General features: G+C 39.7%; 1 protein-coding gene across 1 annotated transcript in view; it reads right to left on the bottom strand.

Annotated features, from left to right (window-relative positions):
* LOC132819478 (spermatogenesis-associated protein 7 homolog) overlaps positions 1 to 19,155 on the bottom strand; it is a 55,587-nt gene that overhangs the window by 25,872 nt on the left and 10,560 nt on the right. The gene's annotated exons all lie outside the window — the stretch shown is intronic.

Here is a 19,155-nt window from a genome sequence, read left to right as displayed (position 1 = left end):
GGTAAGTATGACTTTTTAGGCTGTTGCCTAACTAGTCGGTGAGATATATCTCCCAATTTTGGCACAATTTCCTGTATGCTGATAAGGCAGGCATTGCAGCATTGATAGCTGGGTTCTGGGTTGTTTCTAGTGCCTAAGTTTCTTTTGACTTTGCTGTCATGGCTTAATTGTACTGAGTAACTATCAGGCTGTTGTGGCTATTTTTCCAATTATGCTCTTTCAGAGGGTCTTAGGACTTCAGTGTTACATGGCTTTTTTCTTACAACAGTCAGTGATAATTTCATGGCACCATCGCTGAAACTCGTTTTCAATTCCAGATGTTTTAAAATTAACCTTTAGATTCCATGAGATGCACTGGTACTGCAGCATTAGCATTGATCTCTTGATTACTATTCCAGTGACTATGTCACCATCTCCCCATGTATCGTCGAAATCCGCACTCAATAAGGCTTATTAGTTACAAGATCAGTGAAGTCCAACGGATACTATATGCTTACCCACAAACAGTCCAAATGCGAAAAGTGAACCTTCTCTAATCTTGCACCTAAGACTCATATGGCAGCATTTTAGATATCAATAAAAGGGCTACTGCACTGATTGAGGAGCTGTTTATTAAATAATATGTTAAATCAAGGCTCCATCTGTGTTGTCAGATGCATGTAAAAGATCCCTTGGTACTCTTTCAGAACAGAAAGGAGGTTACTCCGGCCGAGATGCATTCTGAATCAATTTACATGTTATAATATATAAATTGCACGAGTAATTCTAACGTCTATTGTAATGGGGCATATCGATAGAACAGCTCTGAGTTCCATGGTTTTACACTCATAAGGCATTTAGGATAACTTTCACCGAGAATTAAAAAGCACAGTTGGTGCCAGAATTAACTAACCCAGTTGGAGTCTGTATGTTGAAGAGTTTAGAATTTCAGTAGCAATCTCTGAAGCTGTGAATCATTTTTTTAGTGTTCTGATTTTGTCATTCTGCCTTCACTGACCTGGACTTGCTACTCATTTCTTCTGATAGAGTAATGCACTAGAAAATCTGTTGCCTGCTAAGTCTACTTCACTCCATTGTCAGGAGCACAAATGTTGTGTCTTATTGGCCTAGTTTTGTAAAGAAAATGGATTCCAATTGATACTAACGGCAATTTTCCCAAAGAGTATATATGTAATAGAGACGTAATACATGTGTCACACCCAAAGAGATATGCAGAAGATGAGTTTGTTCACTAAAGAGACAATGGGATAGCACTTTTATTTATTGCATGGCGACCTGCTGTAAATGATCATGTGATCCTACAGCTTGCCTTGTGGCTGTGAAGGTGAGCTGAAAATGTGTTGCTGGAAAAGCGCAGCAAGTCAGGCAGCGTCCAAGGAACTGGAAATTCGACGTTTTGGGCATAAGCCCTTCTTCAGGAATGAGGAAAGTGTGTCCAGCAGGCTAAGATAAAAGGTAGGGAGGAGGGACTTGGGGGAGGGGCGATGGAGATGTGATAGGTGGAAGGAGGTCAAGGTGAGGGTGATAGGCCGGAGTGGAGTGGGGGCGGAGAGGTCAGGAAGAAGATTACAGGTTAGGAAGGCGGTGCTGAGTTCTAGGGATTCGACTGAGACAAGGTGGGGGGAGGGGAAATGAGGAGAAATCTGAGTTTATCCCTTGTGGTTGGAGGGTTCCCAGGCGGAAGATTAGGCGCTCTTCCTCCAACCGTCGTGTTGTTATAGTCTGGCGATGGAGGAGTCCAAGGACCTGCATGTCCTTGGTGGAGTGGGAGGGGGAGTTAAAGTGTTGAGCCATGGGGTGGTTGGGTTAGTTGGTCCGGGTGTCCCAGAGGTGTTCTCTGAAACATTCCGCAAGTAGGCGGCCTGTCTCACATCCAATAGTAAATCTTTTGTTTTGGTTTTTGAGAGCAATTGGGTAATGCTTGCTGAAAAGCCTGAATGTGTTTACAAAACCACCAAAACCATTTTAAGATAATGTTTAGAGATTCAGTTAGATTTCCTATAAGAGCCATACATTTATATTCAGGAATCTATACTCTGAAAGCTAAAGGAACAAATAGAAGCCTGGCACCTTTTTTGAATTGCACAGTATTATGGGAAATATTTAGTTTGCGTGCTTTCTCCATGAAAATACCTTGGCTAAACTGAGTCAACCTGCTAACTAATCAACATCTTTTTCCTACAGTTTAAATTGTTATGACTATTTAACAGGGTAAAAAATGAGGTCTGCAGATGCTGGAGATCACAGTTGAAAACGTGTTGCTGGTTAAAGCACAGCAGGTCAGGCAGCATCCAAGGAATAGGAAATTCGACGTTTCGGGCATAAGCCCTTTAACATTTGAGTTTCTTCCATTTGTGTAATATGAAAAGTTTTGGCAATATATCATTCTCTTCAGCAATATTTACATTTTTCTTCTTTCTTTTAAAGAGAGCTGGGAAATTCATTTGGCAAAGCAAAGCTAAAGCAAGCTTAGAAAGTGTTATGCATTTGTTACTCCTGCTAAGTTCCAGTGTGGCCAAGATGGTATATACATTGTAAGTTCCTCTAGAAAATTTCCTCAAGCAATTTGACATGAAAGACTATCTGACCAAGGCTTACCATAGTTTAATGCCAGTAAAGCCAATGCCAAAGCCGTCCTGTTCACTTCGCATTGGCAATGTGCACATTGCACATGAGAAGATGTAAAGATCACGTATTATGTGAAATATGAAGGAATACAGTACATTCACTCTTCACTATCTTCTTCAGAACAGAAATGCCAGTTTTTTCCATACAACTTGAAAACAATACATTTCACACAATCCTTCAAAACTTAAGTTTTCTAAGCAAAGTTAAAAATAAACTGTGACGCTTTTGTGCACAGCCTTTGAATTGTTTTTCATTGAACGTGTTATATATGCATAATGCTGCTGCGATTGTGATCATTTAAGTGCTTTCAGGGAAATGTTATACGATGAATCCTCATCACACCGTGTTGTGTGAGCTAACTCATAGATTTGCTCCCTCCATTGTCTTTCATGGTAGGACCTGAAGAGCCTATTTGTGTAGAGGAAAATCACTTAATTTTCCAGTGAGAAGAGGCTCTTGACTTAAACAAATGTAGTTTATTGTATGCCAGTAAACAGTATACAAATTACACCAATGTGATTGGAATTATTCCAGAGACAATGAAGAAGACCCAGGTCCGTAGATCTTATTGCTTTGAGACCCTAAATGCCTCCTATCATGTCTGAGTGACATCAAAAAAGAGGTGCTTAAGGCATTTCTCAGCATGAAGCTTTTCAGACCTTCACACTCCCATATGATAGGAATTGGAATAGGAAATTAGACGGTAATTGATGTTCCTCCCTGAGAATGCATACCAATGCAGTTGACTGTCCTAACTACCCATTGCTGAAAATGTGTTGCTGGAAAGGCGCAGCAGGTCAGGCAGCATCCAACAAGCAGGAGAATCGACGTTTCAGGCATGAGCCCTTCTTCAGGAAGGGCTCATGCCCGAAACGTCGATTTTCCTGCTCCTTGGATGCTGCCTGACCTGCTGCACTTTTCCAGCAACACATTTTCAGCTCTGATCTCCAGCATCTGCAGTCCTCACTTTCTCCTAACTATCCATTGCGATTGACTAGCGCATCTATCATTTAGGGCAATAAGAGATAATAAATACTGACCGTGCCAACAACACCCAAGTCCCGTGAATGAATTAAAAAAAAACAATTGAGTGTATTCAAGTCTGAGATTAATTGATTGACGTTGGACTCTAAAGAAAGCAATGGATAAGGGATAGGGTGGGAAAGTGCAGTTATGGCAAAATAGTCATAATTTTATTGATCAATAATGCTAGCACGAGGGACCAGATGGCCTATTCGTGCTCCTAACTCTTACATACTTACAATTGAAAGAACAATTCATCCAAATAAATTCTCTTTAATGTTACGAGAACAATCCTCTACATTTGGTTCATGCAGCCAAGTAGCATTGCACTTTCTTCAGAACTGGAATCTAGGACATTGATTTAAAGTTATTTCTTCGGCATAGTTTTTGATTTAAGATCTCAGATTACTCAATCGATAATTGTTCCTCTCAAAAAGCTGGATTTTGTTAAAATTGACTGAATTCACTTTTAACCTGTTTTTATGAAAGGTCAGCACTTAATTTATAACTTCACTTAAACTGCCACTCATGGTGCTTTTTTATTTTCTTACAAAGTACTTCAGCAATTTAGCCATAACCTGATCCAATTACTGTGTAAGAACTGATTCACATCTCAGCAGTGGGCTGTACCCTTTGAAATTCTTCTGTCCAAATTATATAAAAGACGAGTGGCATGAGTTTCTACAGGACCTTTCCTGCTGTCATTCGGTGGGGATTACTATGAGGAAGAGGTGAAAACAGGTCCTAAGTGAGCATTGTGTTAATAATACATATCTGTTTGGAAGTTTCGTTTTAGCATGGTCCCAATTACATATTACCACAATTTAAACTTGTCAAGAGATGCTTAAACATCTGCAGGCTTAACACATAAGGATCTTTGTGAAACAGTAAATGGGGGTTTAGTCACCCATCTCTGTCAAGAATGTGCAGTACCGTGGATGTCACACATTTCAAGATGCCTAGGGACTAAGGCTGGAGATTGGCTGGCTGTTGCCCAGAGGAGGAAGGATGTTTCAGGATTAAGGAGATCAACTTGTCCCCACTGTCTTCCAAAAGCCAAACATGGGTCTGCTGGGCTGCACCCATTACTCCTGTAGACTAAGTAAGATATACACAATCAACTATACTCCTAGTGACTTCCATAAGATGTCAAATAAGAGCACTTACCCTCCTTAGGCAAAGACCTCAGAAATGTTCAGGAATAAAATGTTGATAGAGTGTTGAAAATGTCTAGGTAAAGTGACTCCAAGTGTCTCCTGATTTCTTTCAAACATACTGAAGTAAACACGTAATAAAAGATAAGCATGATATGTTTAAGTAGTGCTCAAAGCCTCTACAACAACTTGCTTACTTCGAGTCAGCTAACTATTGTTAGGAGAGAACAGTACGTAAAGCATTATCCACTAATATTGTACATTCTCCTTAACACTGACAGGCACACTAATTGCTAATCATCTCTTTAATAAACATCTGCTTTATTGTTCCCAGGATTGGTGTCAAGTCCTTTACTGACAAGGTACCTTTGCACTAAAGATCAGTTCCCACATCCTCTCATTCGGCAGTAAGTTCTGTACTCTGGTTTAAAGGTCAAATCATTTTGAAAGTTACTGAGTAAAGAGTATAAGTTAAATGATATAGTTCTGTGGGTGGGGTGAAGGGTGGGGTGCCATGTGAGTGAGCTAGTAGGTTAGCAGTTGAGTGAAGGAGATATGCCAGTTGAGAGGGAAGAGGGAGTACAGATCCAGGCCAAAAAGGGTAGGGAATCAGCTGCTTGATGGATACAAGTGCACTTGGGGTGATGGAGTTTGGGTGCCAGGTAACTGGGTGAAGAAGTCAGGGCACTGGGTTGAATCAAGGCTCCTGGGGTGAGTCTGGTCTTTTGGAAGATAGTTGGAATCAGCGGGGGGGGGAGAATCTATTCAGGTCAGATTGGCAGTGGGGTATTGAGGGGATCGTGAAGGGATTGGGTTCATGGTGAGCTGGGTTAGTGGGTTTCAGGTTGAAGTGGATAGGAGGGTTATCGGAGGCAGTTGGAATCCCAAGGATTTAGGTTGGGGATATCAGATTGTGTGGTGGGTTGTCAGGTCCTTTGGGGTTTGGGGGTTACATTTGAATTCAAATGGGAGTGGGGAGTATGTTTGTGGGAGCCGTGGTTGAGTCGATGGTGAGTCCTCCCTGTGGGTGAAATTTAATGCCCTTCTCCGAGGGACTTTAGATGTAAAGCTAGTGTTTTTCCAACTCTTCCTTGGAGTGAGAAAGTCCAAAGATAGCATTCCAGTACCAATGCCAACTAAGGCCCTTGTGATTCTACTGTCATTGCTCTTTAATGGGGTTGTGCAGTGAGCACAAAAGAAAATTAGAATAGATTAGATTACTTACAGTGTGGAAACAGGCCCTTCAGCCCAACAAGTCCACACCGACCTGCCGAAGTGCAACCCACCCAGACCCATTCCCCTACATTTACCCTTCACCTTACACTACAGGCAATTTAGCATGGCCAATTCACCTAACCTGCACATTTTTGGACTGAGGGAGGAAACTGGAGCACCCAGAGGAAAACCACGCAGACACAGGGGGAATGTGTAAACTCCACACAGACAGTCGCCTGAGGCGGGAATCTCTGTCAGGTTTGCTTGTGTCTGCAAATGTGTTGCTGGTCAAAGCACAGCAGGCCAGGCAGCATCTCAGGAACAGAGAATTCGACGTTTCGAGCATGAGCCCTTCATCAGGAATAAGTCATGTCTCTCAGGTATGGGGACAGGGTTTAGCACTCAGTGCTTTACTGTGCAACCTGGCATGAGAAGGAGTTCAGTGATGGATGTTGCTACTGAAAGCCAATCTGTAGGTGCCTGTCACTGATTACATAAGTGCCTGAATAGCAATTAGTATAAAGGGTCTTCACTAAGAGAGGCAATGCAGAGTAATCATTGGATCTCCCGCCAGCTGGCGAGACTCCCAAAGCCTGGATTAATTTCTTCCCTTTATTGGTGGTATTGTTATTTAGCATGTGCTAAACTCATAAAAGATGTTGGTCTCACCTTTCCTTCTTTTGAGGTAAGGAGAATGAATGAAATAATATTCAACCAAAGCTCCTGAGGGATCTGTTAGTTCTAAAATGAAAGTTAATTGAAGTTCTCAATGCTAGTTCTCGGTTGACATGAATTTTAGTGTAGGTTACTCATGGAAACAAACTGTGTCAAATTTCTGGGAACTTCTGACATTTCTCTGGCATAAAATAGTGCTGGAAATGCACAGCAGATTAGGCAGCATCCAAAGAGCAGGAAAATCAATGTTTCAGGCAAAAGCCCTTCATCAGGGATGAGGCTGGAAGCCTCGGGAGTTTGGGGGGGGGGGGGGGGAGTGGGCCTGGGGGGAATGGAGCTGAGAGTACAATAGGTGGATGGAGGTGGTAGTAAAGGTGATAGGTCAGAGGGAAGGGTGGAGTGGTAGGTGGGAAGGAAGATTGATAGGTGGGACAGGTCATGAGGATGGTGCTGAACTGGAAAGATGGAACTGGGGTAAGGTGGGGGGAGAGGAAATCAGGAAACTCGTGAAGTCCACATTGATGCCGTGGGTTTGAAGGGTTCCAAGGCATCCTTCCTTCAGGCATCGCATCGTGAGGGAGTGGCGATGGAGGAGGACCAGGACCTGCATGTCTTTGGCAGAGTGGGAAGGGGAGTTGAAATGTTTGGCTGCGAGGCAGTGGGGTTGATTGGTGCAGGTGTCCTGGAGATGTTCACTGAAGCACTCTGTGAGTAGGCTTCCAGTCTCCCCAATGTACAGGAGACCATATCCGGAGCAATGGATACAGTAAATGATGTGTGGAAATGCAGGTGAAGCTTTGATGGATGTGGACATGCAATCACAGAGTGCTTCAGAGAACATCACCGGCAGCTCCATCGCCACTCCCTTACCACCCGACGCAAACCAATGTAGACCTCACCAGTTTCCTCATTTCTGCTCACCCCACCTTACTCCATTTCCAACCTTCCAGCTCAGCACCTTCCTCATGACCTGCTCCACCTGTCAATCTTCCTTCCCACCTATCTGCTCCATTTTCCTCTCCGATTTATCACCTTTACCCCACCTCCATCCACCTACTGCATTCTCAGCTACCTTCCCCCCAGGCCCACCGCCCTCCCATTTATCTCACTATCCCCCACCCTGAAGCTCCCAGCCTCATTCCTCACTTTTGCTGGAAATATTGATTTGCCTGCTCCTCGGATGCTGCCTGACCTACCGTGCTTTTCCAGCACCGCTGTAATCTTGACTCTAATCTCCAGCATCTGCAGTACTCACTTTCGTCTATAGAAATGTCCTACTCCACCAAACAAATTCCAATGGAGGAACTGGCTTCCTCAACTACTTTCATTTCTCAAAAGGCAAATCTTCTTTGATTTATGCCCAGAATCTAATGCAATTTTGGGACCATACATTTTATGAAGCAACATCTTTGAGCCTCACACTCTGGGAGTCCTGAACTGCCCACAAAAATGTATATCATCTTCTCACTCTTTTATGGTGATAAGGAGTACCTGAAAAATGGATGCTAGGTGGCCAATTTATTCCCTGTCATGTTTTTGACACATTTACGAGTTTTTATTGCATATGTGGCTAAGTAAACCATTAATCCATAAGATGTGGCATGTTATGAAGCTACAGAAGGCATAAAATTTGACATAAAATTAAAGAATATATTAATATATTTGTAAATTGGTTGATGAACAGAAAAGATTTAAATTGGATCAAGTGTTGGGAGTGGTATAACCCAGAATACAGTGCTCTGTGTATTTTTAAAGGAATAGAATATACACAGCGACAAGTGTTGAAAGATATTGATGACTGATGAGACGTGGATATCAATTAAATAATTCCCTTCAGTTGCAAGTCCTTTTGGATGAATTGTTCACTCTTGATTTTATAAATGGGCTATAAGATACAAATAATTAATGTCATGCTAAATTTGTTCAAGGTAATGATTATGACACATGAAGCTGAATGATTTCTTGTACAAATTTATTATTTTTATTTAAAGGAAGGGTATTATTGGCAAAGCCAACAGAGCGTAGATTCACGGATCATTCACAAGATGCTGCCAAGGGTAGAAAAGTATGATAGAAGAAGCACTTGAGATAATGAAATTATTTCCAGTGGAGCAGAGAAAAGCAGGAGAAGGTTTAAAACTGATTTTTGCTCCATGAAGAGTTTTGATAAGGTGAACAGAGAAAGATGATTTCCTCTGGTTGGAGAGGTGTTGCTGACATAAGAAATTTCCTTCGAGACAGCAGGAACATGTAGAAGAGAGTTGTTGGGGGAGGAGGGTGGCATGAAATTTTACCACAGAGGTAATTGAAACAGACATCAGAACATCTTTCAATATGTGAAGGTAAGCACAGATGCCATGGAGAGTGAATGGTGGAATCATATTTGTGAACTGCTCTAGCAAAGTACTGGAATGTAAATGGTGGGCTAAACAGTTATCTGGAAATGTTAATCATTTTAAGGAATGCTTAAACTTTGAAATCTTTAGGTCTGAACTCAAAAGGGCATATTTTGTATATGTGTACTGCTAACAATGCTGTGGGGGTAAATGCACTAATGTAGTATCTAAACCAAGGACTTGCACTCAAAAGTGCTGCAGCTCAAAGAATTTCCCCTTCCATGTTGCAACCCCATCTTTGATTAACCTCTGCTTTATAGCATTACTTGAGCGGGATCAATTGATCTATGAATGGCTAGTGTTCTGAGTTGGTTCCAGTCTTGAACAGTGAGAACAGTCTTAAAAGGGAGAAAAAAACTGAAAGAACTATAGAAATGCTCACATGCATTTTTTGTGATTAACCTAATACGATAACTGTTGAGAGTTTTCAGAACCAATTACAAGTGTTTTTAAGTGCAAAAAAGAGCAATTTTGTTACTTGTTAACCCCATGAAAAATTATAAACATTCAATGTCAAGCATATGACCTCTATGAAGTCCACTAGACAGACAAGCACACACAGGAACAAACAGCAGATAAAAAAAACATACAATTTAGTATGCCTTGGGTGTCTTTGAGGCAGAAGGTTTTAACCTGAGACCACATTGGTTAGATGGGTTCTCAGACTCAAAGCAGGAGCAAATGCTGCAGTTGCCTTTTGAGTTCTTGCCTTTCTGATGTTTCTTTCTAGTCAGTATTGTCACCAGGCTCTTCTTTTTGAGATGTGACAGAGAGAGTGCCTTCTCCAGCCTGTTTCAGTTCTGCTGTCTGAACTCCATCGCCTGTGCTATCCCAACTTGAGTGCCACTTGAAATAGCAAGAGTTTGCATATTCCCTGGCTGCCCTGTTGTTTGGTAATTGCATGCAAAGTTCCACTTCCAAACTGCGAGTATATTCGTAATGGCATAAATCACAGAGAATATGAGAATCTTTGCAGTGGGGGAGGTGGCCATCTAATCTAGGTTGGTTTGTGAAACTTGGCTAACCTGTTAAGAATCAATGCTTTTGGTCCCTTTGCAAAACCATTTTAGTTTGTGAAAGTTACAGGTATTAAATCTGATAATAGGTTCCAAAAGGTGGCCATCCATATTTTGTATCCTCATGACAGTATCAATTATTGCAAGTTTCATAACCTCAAGTGTCATTCTGTAGATCTGAGCTCATAATCTGTGCTTAAAACTCCACCACAATATTAAGGAAGTGCTACACTGTGATTTCATGTGAATCCAAAATATTACGTGGTACTATTTGGTGTCCTATTAATACCTAAGTCAGTATTGGTACAACAGATTAGGGGAGAAATTGGGTATTTGATGCTATTTGACTTTTGAACAGTTAAAGATTATGGCCAAGATGTATGCAGATTTCAGAAATGCCATATCATCTTTTGAAGGATTTATGCATGGGAACATATGCCCAGTGAGCACTAGCAACATACAGAACAAGTACACTATGATGTTAATCACTATGTAATACTGATTTGATGATGGCGTTACCATTTTCAAATGTCATGTCCCAGCTTATAAGTTTGAAAAGGTGAATATGATACTATAAGACAATAAGACCATAAGACTTAGGAGCAGAAATTAGGCCATTCAGCCCATTAAGTCTCCTTTGCCTATCAATCATGGTTGATAAGTTTCTCAACCCCATAACCTGTTTCAGAAAGGAATCTTCGCACCCCCACCCCCCCCCCCCCCCCCGACACACACACACCCGACAAATCTTTTGATTTTCTGGGATATTACTCATGTCTTCCACTGCAAAGATTGTAGTGAAATAATTACTCAGTTCCTTAGCCATTTCCTTGTTTCCCACTACTATCTCCCCAGCGTCATTTTCCAGCAGTCCAATGTCCACTTTCACCTCTCTTTTGCCTTTATATATCTAAAGAAACACTTACAGTCCTTTATATTACTGGCTAGCTTACCCTGACATTTATTCTCTTCCGGCTCTATTTCTTTTTTTGTTGTCCTCTGTTAGTCTTTGTAAGCTTCCCAATCCTCTGGTTTCCCACTGCCCTTCACCACATTATATACTTTCTCTTTTGCTTTTATGCTATTCTTGACTTCCCTCTCAAATTACACTCAAACAAACTCAATCATATTATAATTACTGCCTTCTAAGGATCCCTTCACCTTAAGATCCCTTATCAAGTCTGCCTCATTGCACAACACTAAATCCAGAATTGCCTGTTCTCTAGTGGGCTCTGCCACAAGTTGTTCCAAAAAGACATCTTGTAAATATTCCACAAATTCCTTTTCTTGCAATCAAACATGATTTTCCCAGTCCACCTCCATACACTAAGAGCATGCAGAGCAATACCCCTACCCCTTCACCACCCTACTTTCAAAACTAGCATTAACTGAAAACATCGTGAGTACTTACAGTTAGATGCTGGATTATTTGTTCAAGTCGCTGGTGCAATTGTGTGCATTTTTTTTTGTAGTTTTGCTAAACCAGCCTAAAGTTTGAATAATTTACAGAGAGTAACCTGGCTGGTGCTTATGCCCCCGTCTGTTCACATTGAGGCTGTGCTAAAACAAGTTACCTCCAGACACGGATAACTTGTGGGTCTTGTTCTAATGGCATAACTGGGAGAATTAAGAGACATCATGTACAGCAGGACAAGTTGCAAGAAAGAAGAGGGGAGAGAAGGGTTCACAACAAGAGTTCATAATCTCTCAGGATTTTTAGGAAGCAATTATTTCACTTCAACTTCATATGGACCTAGGCTTGAGACATCTTTGATTCACTAAAGAGATTGTCACTAAAATCTGCTAACTGTGCAGCCACATGTAAAATGTCAAAAAAAACTTAATGTCGCTTGTGGTTCTCATGATGATTGTGGCTCTTAGCTTAATACTTACATGTGTGTCCTCCCCAGTATCTTACCATTTGCAATACATTGTTACATAAGAGATCATTGAGGCTCCTGATATAGGTAGACAGTTTCATCTCATTCTATCTTGCTGCTTTTGACTGCTTGCACTTCATCTGAAAGCAGCCATTTTGATAAACCAAATCAAATTCTATTCACTGAATATGTAGTCAATATATCATTACAGACAGAATATCATGTAGAGCAATGCACATTATCCTGATAATATTCACAGTTTCTTCATTCAATGGTAAAGCTCAATGCCACCTGTATTTGAAACTGCAAGGAAAATCAAAGGCTGATGACAAAGTCACAAGGGTTATTTATCCACTCATGATATGGCTTGTGACTCTGGTCATGAACCCATGTGCACGTGCACAGCCGGTGTGTTACAGGAATAATAGAGAACAAGGCATCAGTGTCCTGAACAATATATAATACAATATCCTTTTAGTGTTATGTGTACTCCATTGTCGGAGTACAGCAAAAAACTTTCACATTGCCGGCCTTCTTATGGTGACAACTTAGGTACAAATACTTTGGTACAATTCATGGAGACAGCAGAGGAATAAAAGTAGTTGCATTGCCTATACGTTGAAAAATAAGTTAAAAATAGGGCATCATTAAAGGTTTGATTTTAAGTGAAGCAGGAAATTTCAAATAGACATTACAATTAGCAGCTCAGTGCAGAGTCTCTGCACATGGTCTGACTACCCATGACAGGGGAGAGAAGGTAAAAAAAGGAAAGAAAAAAAAAGAAAGAAACAAAAATAGGCAGAACAGAGGAGCACCCTACTCTGCCACCACCTTCACCTGCTCCCCTGCCCCATGCAATACTTCTACTTCCTGAACCTCTCTGGATCAAGGCCTGCAGTACTAAGTTGAGAAAGTAACAGTGCTTCTGATAAGATGTTGCACATTGCACGATCAAATACTGTGAGGGAAAACCCTTAGGACCATGTATGAGGTGAGAAGCTGAGGCATAAACAGCATGAAATAAGGGTAGAGAATGAAGAACCAGTTCAACAGCAAGTGGAGCAAATAGAATGGAGGCTACAATGTAGATAATCCTGGTCAATTCAGGCCGATTGATGAAATAATGTATGATAACTGCTAAATCTCCCCAGTCATCAACAACAAGAAATCCTTGTGTTTTATATTTTAGTTTAAAATTTAGTTCATCTAGCCATTTCTAGAGGGTTATTTTTATAAATCAGTGTATTTTGCTAGTCTAGCAAGGGAAAGAAGCCATTGTGCATTAAGATAAGAATTATTTTGATTACGGCACATTTAATCTTAGAATACTGATAAAGCTAGTTATCATCCAGAAACCAATGATTAATTAGAAAAAGCACCTCAAGTAATTGTAATTGTAAAATCAATCAATAAACCAGTAGTTAGTGAAATCTGTAGTTTTATTCTTTTTTTACAATACAACTTACTAACTGTTTATATTTTAAAATGGAGTTTATCTACACTGTAAAAGGCAGACAGGCTCTGGAATGTAAGGGAAAAAGTCACCTCAGGTACTTATCAGTTAACATTGCCTTTACAGTGTACAACATAGACACATCTCTTTTCTAAGAGGCAAAGTAGTCAGACTAAAATGCTTTATTGCCTTATTTTTAAGGCAGTGAAGGTATTTTCTAATTATCCAGTTCAGAGATGTTATTATACAATTCTGGAATAGACACGACTTGAACCCAGGCCTTCTGGACTAATGAGCATATTATTAGGAAGCTAAGTTTTAATAACTTTTAAATGAGGGAAGAGGGCAATTGGTCCAAAGGGACTATGAAATAAGGGATTACAGTGCATGGATAGACATTCTCCAGCTAACTGAGGGCAGTGAGGCATAGCACACCTCAGTGCCAGAAGCTTTTGATTGATCTAAAGCTGATGAACATAAGCCAGGGACTGGTCTGTCCAGGTTTCAGCAATTTTGAAAGGTAGTTAGAGACTTTTTCTGATGCTGTGAACATTTGGAAGTGTTTTATCCCAAGGAAGTAAGTGATTTCCTGTCCAAGAGCTGGATTTTTGATCCACTTTGAGGTTTGTCTTGTATTACTCATAAATATGACTCTGACATTTGGTTGTTATTTAAATAGTCTTTGGTTCTTTGCCAAATATATTGTCTGGTTTGATTGTGTACAATAAAGTGTGATTTATTAACACAGTGTTCTAATATTGCCTTATAGTGCAATTCTGTTGAACATGAAACATTTGAACCATATTCCTGTAAGAGATAAATTTGAGATTTTTTAGTAGGTGAGTTCAACCAATTTGAACTAATTTCAGATTAGTTATTTTGTAATACCGAATGTGAATATTGCCAAAAAAAATTTTGTTGAAGCTTTTTGTCTTACATTCGCTAGGACAATTCACTAGAAAATCAATTTAATCAGCAAGTCAACATGTATACTCTATGATAAGAAATGCTGACTGGTTGGCAAGTGGATTCTGCTTGTTAAATGCGCTGCCTTGCACAATGCACAAGTTAATGATGATTGACAGTTAACAACCAGGTTTTGATTAAATTTTGCACAAGGCATGATGACTTTGATTAGTCAAACTCTTGCTCTGACAAATGAACCAGCTAATGGTTGTGAATTATTTTGTTGAATTGAAACAGACACATTGCATGACCATATTCTTTCTGTTTGCAAAGAGTAAGTCCCCTGTGTATTAATGTTTTGAGTACGCACAAGATGTGTCACACCGTGAGGTCAGCTGGAAATCCTAAATTACTTGCTAATATAATTCTTTGTACACTCAGGATTAACAAGCAAATAATGTCCAAATGTAGAATCAGATCTGATTATGAACACTGTGGTTCATGTGTCACAAGTACAGCTGGATTGAATATGGGTATCCTGCTTATATTGGACAATGGAAGGAGTATGCCATTTCAACTCAACCAAAGTATCATCCTTGTGGCAATGACCCATCTGGTTCACTAATACCCTTTAGGAAAGGAAATCTGCCTGTTGTTATCTGGTCTAGCCTAAACGTAGCTCCATACCTACAGTAATGTTTTGGACTCTTTATCATTCCCTGAAATGGCTTAGCAAGACACTCAGTTCAAGGGTAATTAGGGATAGACATCAAATGCTAACCTCACCATTGATGTCCACATCACACCAAAGAATAAAAACATACTTGATTCAGGCATTGTCCTCTTTTCAAAATACATAAAGATCAAACCATCAGAAAATGTACATTCCAATTCAAACTTATAAACTCAAACATAACATAATGCATACAAAATTGTAGTAATCACCATTTTGCCTTCCCTTGTTGACTATCTTCTAGCAGTGTTTGACTCTGCTAATGCTCTTACAAGGTACCTTTCCAGTTGCAGATGGAATATTGCCGAACTCCAATTGAAGTGACTGCAGATAGGCTTGGGTGGACAACCTTGCACAGCTTTAAGCCTAGAACACCTAGCTTCAGACTGCATAATTTCAGCATTGGCTGTAGTATCTCACTGGCTGGTTGAAAGGTAACAACAAAGCTGTTGGCAGTGCAGAAGGGATGGACCCTAAAGCCTTAATCCTGTAAGAGCGGACAATAATTTTGTGATCCATGGAGCTGTATGGCAATACCAGCAATCCTACTTTTTTTCGGAGAATAGAGAGAAAGACTACTCTGCTGTCCTGAGCAACTCTTCTGTAGAATTATATCCAGATAATGATACAGCTGCATAAGCTTCAAATGCAGCAAACTGGCCATTGATAAAAGCTGTTTGCACTGCAATGAAGTTGTAGCATTAGCCATCAGACATGGTGTCACAGTGGACTTGGCAATGCCAATGGAGTTAGCCACCACTTCTTCGTGGGAAAGATTGGGTTCCAAGCTTTGCACAGAGCTTTGTGCCAAATTGGTGTTGAACTTGACTAAGATTCTTGATGCTGAGAGCAGGCTTTCTCTCAGGCTTTCTAGTGCCCCACATATTTGATTATGTACAACTATAACCTTCTTCTGAAGTCTAGTGCACTGAACTTCTCATTTGAGTCCTCTGAAGCAGATTTAGTGTGTGCAGTTACCTTCCAGCAAGGAGGACTTGTGCTATTCTTAAATTTTCATCCAGGCTTCTGCACACTTTTGTCTAATATTTCACCGTGCAAACGTCCTGCCTTGATCTGAACTGGTGGCTATAATTGTTCAGTTGATATCTTCATTGTCTCTTTTTTTCCCACAATGAACATGAAGCACCAACTCTTGGTTATTTGAAAGGAAACAGGAGCAGGGGTTTAGCAATAGTGAGGGGAGGGGAGGAAGTAAGAAGTGCAGGATTAAATAATGTGCAATTTGTGAGCCAAAGAGATTATTGGATAATAGAAAAGCATACTGAGAGACAATTAAGTATGCAGATATCCTCATCATTAATGGCTATATCTCTGCCAATGAAAATAGACTCAGCAATACCTTTTCCCAAGATGGTCAGAAAGCTCCAATCTTTGTGTCGAAACATATTACATCATGGAGACATGTTTGGTCTCTGCCAGCTCTTTGTATCTGCATGCTTTAAGCATAATTTTCTGTGAGAAAGAGGAAGCTGTGCAAATGTGCGTCCTGCTAAATGTTTGGGTGATATAACTTTCATGGTTGAACAGCTATTAGTGTGTACTAGCTGTGAGTATTGAGATGAGATTTGTGTCACTGCTATATGTGTGGATACATGAAAGGTAAAACATATAAATGTTAGGGTAGAGTCTGATTGTTAGAGATTGTTAGTAGGTGTGTGATTGGTATCTAGTGACTTAAGCAGTAGATGAATCTTATGTGACAACTGGTACAATCTTCTGTGTGAAGATGAACTCCAGCGTGGTGTCTGCAATCCTTAATTCAGACTCTATCACATATTTCGCCATGACCCAAAGTACTAGGGCATGGAATTAGTTTTTGAATGAAACCCACCTTGTGTGCAGTCACAATACAAGCAATCTTTCAGCACCACGAGCCAATAAAAATGTCTGCCAAATACTGATGATTACTTCTAATTCAGAGCTCAGTACAGTTAGCTGTGCAAATAAATCATTGAATACAACAGGCAGAATGCGCTTCCTGAGCTGCTGGCAATACAATGGATTGGTGCAAGTTAATCATCTCTGTGACCCGATATCCACATTCTGGGGTAAGCCAAATTAAACATCATTCGCTTGTCACTATTACATCACTGTTTATGAGACTTATCTGTCCCCAAATTTGTTGCTGCACCTCCCTCTATTGCTGCAGATATATTTTGTCAGCTGTTAAACACTTTGAAATTTTTTGGGTTTGAGGAAGTTGTTACCTAAATATAACTTCTTTTTTTAAATATATAGGTACAAATATGAATAGTAGATTAATTCTGTAAATATTATTTCAATAATATTTGTTACAGGCTATTATGACCAGTGAGAAGGAACGAATCGGCTCCCCTCTTTTTAATCCCCCTTGGTGACAGCAAGTAAGATTTAATTTTTTTCTATGTCACACTTCAATTAAAGTAGAATGTTGGTCAAAATGAAGGAGCCAATGACAGGATTTTCTTGAGTGAAAGAAAGCTGAATTTCTTACCTACTAATTCCAAGAAAAGTAATTAAATATACACCCAATACAGACACAAAGATCCATTTTTTTAAAAGGTGGGGTAGTGGGATGGGGAATTGTCTATGACAAAAGGAAGTATAAAGGTTATGTAGTTTAAAACTGCTTAGAGTTCTTCAGTTGTCAGAATTGTTGATGTTTTATATCCTCATTAATGGCAACATTTGTAATATCCCTCAACTCTTAGCAAATGAGTGTTTTCTCCAATTGCTTTATCACCAGTGCTGGTTCTCTCAATGCAAAGAGGTGAGAGAAGGGAGACAGAGAGAGATAACATTCCTGTTCTTCTTGTAACTCATCATTTTTTCCTTCTCTTTATCTAATTCCCTGTCAAGCAGCTACTGACATATGATTGTTTTGTGTGTTCCTGAACCTTTCACTGCCTTTCGAGCTGGAGCATTGCAGGCAACCTTCTATGTCCAACAGGTATACGAGTGCAAAATAAAATAAGAGGTGCAGTTTCTTGAGCCTGACCTGTCTGACTGTTTTTGTTTTTGTTTTTGTTTTTGTTGTCTTTAGATAAGGTAGTAATTTCAGTTTATTCCATATTGGTTTCCTGACAGGATTCAATTTGTGGTCAGGTGATTTCCTTGGCCATTTTAAGTCAACGTTTTGTCCTTTTTAAAACCATTTTATTCCATGAAATGTCAGTTATTAAAATTGAATAATGTAAGTTGAAAATTGATAGTCCATATTGTATCACTGTCAAGACACTATTATGATTTTACTTTGCCAGTACTATTGTCTCTGTTGTTGCACTGAGTTGTTGGACACAGTGGAGTTCTCGGTGATAGAGTGCAATGGAAGTAAATATGAGGTGATTCATGTCTTTTGGTTGGTTGCACCAACAGATTTCTACAAATAAACAATGGAAACATGTATTTTTATTGTCTCTTGGGAAATTTAAGGGAACCAGAAACATGCGAATGTTTTTAATATCATGGGTACATTTAAAATTAAGTTATATGAGACTTTTAATAGAAGGGATTATGAACGCTCACCTAAAGAACATGCAATGAACTGCTGATGTAGCCAATCTCTGTCATAGAGATGGGATTTCCAATTATAGTAAAGATCATCTCTTGCTTCAATTATTATACCTGTACCTTCTTTCATTGTATTGCATGCAATGTCAGTTAATTTGCTGTCCACACTTGGATCCAGCTAACAACTGTTTGCTGCAGCACTAAATTTTTCCCATAGACTGAACAACATCAAAAAAATACTAATGTCTGAATTAATTTCACTGTTGCATTTTACAAAGTCCAGCCATGGCTAACTAATGGCATCATGTGACCATTTGGATCAGTAAGCAATAGCATAAGTTTCTCAGGATACATGGACAAAATCCATAATGTGTGTACTCCAATTACATTAACTTTTTAAATAACTGTTAGAAATCTGATTTATTTATTACAATCAAAGAATGTAACAATACAGAAGAAGGCCTGTTCTGTCTGTGCTGACTTTCTATTTGAACTAAATAGCTCACTCTATACTCTTGTTTATTCTCCATAAGCCTGCAAATCTTTACACTTCAGGCAATGATCCA

Source organism: Hemiscyllium ocellatum, chromosome 10 (assembly GCF_020745735.1).
Source record: "Hemiscyllium ocellatum isolate sHemOce1 chromosome 10, sHemOce1.pat.X.cur, whole genome shotgun sequence".
Lineage (NCBI taxonomy): Eukaryota > Metazoa > Chordata > Chondrichthyes > Orectolobiformes > Hemiscylliidae > Hemiscyllium > Hemiscyllium ocellatum.
Note: the sequence above shows the minus strand (reverse complement) of the source record. Positions and strands in the feature narration are given on the sequence as shown.